Genomic DNA, 6264 nt, shown 5'->3' with positions numbered 1-6264 from the left:
GTGGACAGAGCCCCTGCTAATCTAAACATAGTCCAACCCATGTGAAAGGGGCCTTAGGGCCTTAGGAGCCCCTTTGAAGAGCCCCAGATCTGATATTCAAAGAATGATGTAAAAAAAAAACAAAGATTGGCGCAGCATGGCACTCACCTGTCCTGCCTTTAAAGTTTAGTATTTGCACCCGAGTGGCCAATCATCAATTTTGAGTTCAATTATATGGGGGTAAAGGGGAGCTTGCTTAGCTCTGTACACATTTTGACCTTCAGAAAGCTGAACGTTACAAAGGAATACCATAGAGTTCCAGCTGCAGGTGGTAGGAAATTGAGGTACAGTAAGGTAAGAACATTATTGATGCCAAATGGCTGAGATTTGCCGGGACAGCCCCTCATCCCTGTCCTCTGTTCCAATGATGCTGTATCCCAAGATTGCAGCATTATCTTTGTTCAGTAAATCAAAAAAAGGTATTAGCTGTGGGGATCACTGCAGTGAGTGGGTGTTACTTGCACAATTAGGTGTGTGGCTGCAAAAAAAGTGAGTTTGATCTGGGTGGAACTGCCTGGAAAATAGGAGTGTTTAGTTCCATTTTTAAATAGCCCTTCATTGTACATGATGACCTTAAGGGACCACCCACAAACCACAAAGCTGGGGGCCAGAAGTCATCACATATGTTCCTCTAGACCAGGGGTCTCCAAACCTTCCAAACAATAGGCCAGTTTACTGTCCTTCAGATGTTTTGGTTGTCAGATTGTGGCCAGTAGGGTTAGAAAGTGGTTTAGGCATCATAGAGAGTAAACAATGCCTCATGTGTGGTGTTGAGTTTCATAGTGCCTGTTGTCAGTAGGAGAAGAAATAGTACCCCGTCATTGCTATCAGTAGGAGGAATAGTGCCCTGTCATTGGTTTTAGTGGAAGAAATAGTGCCCGATCATTGATATTAGTGGGAGGAATAGTGCCTTATTGTTGCTATCAGTGGGAGGAATAGTGCCCTGTCATTGGTTTCAGTGAATGGAATAGTGCCCGATTATTGATATTAGTAGGAGGAATATTGCCCCGTCATTGCTGTGAGTTGGGGAAACCATGCCCCACTGTTGGTGTCAGTGTTAAGGACCATTCCTCAAATCAGTGGGAGGAATAGTACCCTAAGGACCAGATAAAGGCTGGCAAAGGGCCACATCTGGCCCTTAGGCTTCAGTTTTTAGATCACTGCTCTAGACATAATGAGCATTATCCCATACTGTGCAGACAACCTCAATGAAAGGGTAGGTTTTTTTCTAATTTTTGGACTTGGGGTTCAAAGTACATGATTACTATTTAATATCAGTCAATCTAGATTCTAGACCCAGCAGTGTATTTGTCTAAACTTTAACCATAACTGTGGAAGTACCCCATAAGTGGTAGTACCCATGGTGGACCTCCTCCCTCCCTTAGATGCGCTGCTTTTTACTCAAAATTCTCCCTTTCCAGAGTTGTGTCCCACCACAAGTCCATACTTACTTCCACCAACAACTGCGGTCTCCCATGCTGTTTGCAGCCAGGCCGAATACCAGGTTGCCACACCTACACACTGAGTTGAATATTGCTCCTGTTATATGGGTAAATGCCCATTTAAGCCTATGATGTTAGTGCCCAGATGCAAGAAGCCCAGCACTGGATATTTAATGGCGGTCAGGCTGCAGACAGTATGCCAGAGCTGTTTGAGGAGATAAATAAAGACCTTGGGGGGTGAACACAGTTGGAGGGGGCTAGGGAGGGGGGCTGGGGGAATTTGTAGATAAAAGTGAACATGTACTTTAATTCTCAGTGAAGCTTGTGTTGGTGCTGAAATGCAGTTTGCTCAAGCAGGACCTCCCATTGCCACCCTAGATTATCATAGGAGATTGCTCGAGAGATTGCCATCCTGTTTTGGTATAGGTGGGGGGGCTTCTTAAGACAACCACCACCAGGAAAATATTCTACGGGGGATATTTTAACAGCTACTTGTCTGAATAAAAAAAATCCTGCTTATTTAATTGACTCTAAATGTCAACAAATATTGAAAAGCTGGCTTTTACCGAACAGCGTGTGCTGAATTTAATGTTTTGTTTATTTAACAAATTTATATTTCAGACATATTAGGTAAGATGCCAGCTCAGTTGTCATCTTATTAGGAAGGAGACGGCTGAAAATAAACAATAACATTTGTTTAATTATGTTTCCTGTAGTTAATCAGCAAATTCTGGAGCAAGCCGCGAAGCCAAGTCCGAGAAGAGAATATGAGAATATGATTTGCTTAGTTTGGGAAATGTTTTACTGAGAATTATACAATAGGAGCAGAAAATAGACTGGATGGGATTCCGGAGAAAACTGATAAAGTAAAAGTATAAAGACAAAACTTTTTTTTTGTTTTGGGTAGACTGGGTGAGGTTTGAAACCCCTTTCAGTTTTTTATTGCTGTCTGTGTCCCCATTAGAGAGATTCACTCTCTCTATTTTTCTTGTTTACCACTAACACCAAGAATGAAAGTGAAAGGGAAAATCTTCCAATGGGCACACTAGTTCTGGTGACACCCAGGGATTCCCTCATTTGGAGGGATTTCGGCTCACTTCTTGTTTAGGCTATTGGACAGGAAGTGAAGGGAAATTTCCCCAATGGCAAAAAAAAGGCATTATAGCCTTCCCTTACAATATGCAACATTTAAAAAAAGATCTACTTCAAAATTAGACTGTTGTTGGAAGCCTATCAGCGGTTGGGTTTCATCCTCAAACATGCAGTAGAAAAATGAAATCTGGGAGGTGACTGGTTGCTGTGGGCCAACACACTAGTAACTTGCAGGACTTGCAAGAAAAGGGTCTGGATTTACTAAGGCATAGCATATTTTAGCCTAGTGTGATTTGTCGCTCTTGGACCATTGTGCGACAATGAAAAATAGTAGGATTCTCACTATTGTATATGAAGTCCCTTTACACATAAGCAACACTTCTGTGCAACTTGGAAAAGCGGTACAGATGTTTCTTTTGGTGCAACATTTTTGGCCCTATAGACTTCAAGTAGAGCTCATGAAAAAAAAAATCATAATCCTTTAAAAATGCATGAGAATACAGACACAGAAGTGTGAATCTAGCCTTAGGGAATGACGTACTGCTATCTTTGGAAATGTTTTCCTTTTAGGTCCATTCACACCATTGCAGTGCTAGGCTTTAGTAAAATGCTGTCTTCAATTCATTTAGTCACTGACCCAGGTCAGCTATGGAGAAAAGGCATTATGAGATTTCTCTAACTTTTTTTTGCTGTTCCAGGTCTGCGGCTCGGGAGAAGGGGCAGACTGACCATTTGGAAACTTGGGTACTGCCCGAGGGCCCAAGGTCAGTAGGGGGCCCCATGAGATGGTACCTTTTTCATAGGCTTTTTTGAGTTTGGGAAAGGACACAGGGGCCCCATGATCCCTTATTGCCCGGGGACCCCATGAGTTGCTAGTCCGCCCCTGCTCGGGAGTATTTAAGCCAGACACAACCAGGCATGCAGCATTTCCAGAAGGAGGTGTGCAATGGAAACCTCCACATTTCTCACATGATTCAAGAACTAGGGGCAGTGTAGAAGGTCTTTGGCATTAAACTAGCAGGGCATCCTGATTTTTGTCACTGCTTGTTGAACAAGGGCTGGACAGTGGTACTAGTGGTTCTAGAAGCAAGGCAGTCTTACCTTCTTTGCAGTCTTCAATGACAGGTTGATCTTAGTTCAAGTGCTAAAATGTATGCTGACACATTACACAATAAGTTACACATATCACACATTTTATGAATGCAGACTGCAAAAGCATGCTTCATTCATAAATGAATAAAGAGCAGGACTTGAAGGTCACACTGACAGCCAAGTCCAGCAGATAACACTGACAGTGAGGCACTCCCAGTGTAATTTGGGGCTGTGCTGTCACTTTGATAGCAGGTCCACTGTGCTTTGTGTATCAGGATCTTTTGTCAACACAACAGAGGGAAGCAAGTTAGAATGCTGATGATGGAACTCTACTATTTAAACTGTTTGGTCCATTTAATAAAGTGATCTACAGTATTATTACATTGCCAGATTGAAAGCCCAGTCCCTGCACAGTGTAGGATGTGCTAGGATGGTGCATAGGCAGGTGAGGCTCTCATCCCAGGTGCACTCTTCCCTCCACTTACACCTATGTGTCTCCTACTACTTCTTCAGCTGGGCGATGCAGAGCTCAGCCTATGGTCAGAGGCATTCGGCCTGATGGTCAGGGGTTCAGCATGACAGCATTGATGACCTATAAAGCATACAGTATATACAAAAGTCTTACTGCACATTTGAAGACACATTCACTGGGCAACATTAACTGCATTTATAAAGTACATTTGCAAGGTCTAAAACATTCTCCGACATTCACTAACATTTGTTTTTTGGCAAAAAAGTGTTGATACTGTTAACATTCATCTTATTTACAAAGTTTTTCATTTTCGGCACATTTACCAGACACTCTATAAAAAGACGCTATGAAAACATGGAATTTTTATAATGAAGTTGCAATGTTCATCTGTGAGTGCTGAAGCTCCCCTTTACATTAACTTTCGGATTTGCTCCTCTGATGCAAACTTGTTGAAGCTGGTGAGAAGAGCATAGGATAATCAGCAATGTATATACTGTAAATATGTTCATTTTGATTAAGTGTAAATCAGGTGCCTTATTCTTTGCTTAACCTCTTGGCGCTGGTGCCTCCCAGCCCTTTAAGAGTTTCAGAAGCCCGGGAGGCGGGGTTTTAGAGTCATGTGACCGCTGTGATTCGTCATCACATGATCGGAAAAGGTCCCGATCGAGAGGGGAGATGAGGACTTTTCCAGTAGTCACGGCCATATGTACCTGGAGTGCGCAGGGCGCGTGCTCTCAGCACTTATGTAATTTCTAATTGCACACAAATATGCAGCAGCTTGGCGTCAAGGCCCAGATGCCGAGAGGCTGCATATTTGCGTGCGATCGGCATCAAGGGATTAGAGTGGTTATAAAGGCATTAAGGCAAACACCATCTGCATGCAGCTCCCCACCTCTAGCCCCCCTTTAACTTAACTGATCCCAATCTCAATCCTGTGATGTGCATGAGAGCAGAGGCTCTGTCTGCTCTCTCCCTCCTCATTGGCTCAGAGACAGCAGCGGGAGCCACAGGCTCCAGTTCTGTTGTCAGTCATAGCCAGTGAGAAGGGAGACAGGGCTAAGTCCTTCTGTCTATGTCAATAGATGCAGACAGTGAGACTCATGAGTGCCCCCATAGCAAGTGGATTGCTATGGGGGCACTTGCCTAGGGGGAAGAGCCAGGAGCCGGAGACCTGAGAAGTGGAGGATAAGGGCTGCTCTGTGCAAAACTATTATGCAGGTAAGTATATCATGTTTATTATTTTTTGTGAATTATGTTTAGAATCTGTTTAGAAAGTTTTACATCTCTGTGATGAGAAGTTGAGCTAACATGTATGTATAACAAAAACTATTTGTCTTAGTTTTGGATGGAGTCTGGAAGGGTTAGAACCTCTGCCAGCTTTTCACTGCAATTGCTGGCACCATTAACTTTTTTACTGCTTCTTTCACATTGGGAAGAAATCTTCTTGCTTCCCGTTGAGTTTACAGGACAAAAAGTAAAGAGAAATCTTTACTTTTTTGCTATTTTTTTACTGAAATTTTGCATTTCCTGCACCATTGCGCTAATATCGCATGACATAAAAAATTGGAACTACAGCTATTTTACTCTTTAGAGTGTCTGCTTTCAGTAAATATTGTTTGGGGAATTTACTCAATCTTCAGGCCTAAAATGATTTTTTAAACGTGTGCAATGAAATGCAAAAGCAGCAAAAGGTTTAAGACTGAAAATAACTGATTGTTAATGTGTGTTACGCACATCAAAAGGCACAAAAAAGGTGCATATGCTATTTTTTCAAAGGCAGTGCACCATTATGCACGTCTCTGTTTGTTGTGATACACTGCAACACAGGTGGCTTTAAGACTTGACAATGGCACCAGAGTACAACAAAGCCATAACTGGAATGTCTGGAGTCACTTCAGAAATCATACCTTGTGAGGCTTACAGCAACCAATCAGAATAATGCTTCTGTCTCACTGTAATAGATCAGGAAATAAACTTAAAGTAGAACTATGTGTAAATAAAAAATATATATATTTTGCATTATGTTCACACCAATTTTCTGTGACTAGAAGGAGGTACACCTATTAGCAAAAAGTATGCAGGCAAAGGACACACCACTTACACCCCCATTACATATTACAAGTATGG

The sequence above is a fragment of the Staurois parvus genome, unplaced genomic scaffold (assembly GCF_062004578.1).
Source record: "Staurois parvus isolate SC_StPar_1 unplaced genomic scaffold, SC_StPar_1.0 ptg000052l, whole genome shotgun sequence".
NCBI lineage: Eukaryota > Metazoa > Chordata > Amphibia > Anura > Ranidae > Staurois > Staurois parvus.
The sequence above is the reverse complement of the archived record's forward strand: the minus strand, read 5'-3'. Positions refer to the sequence as shown.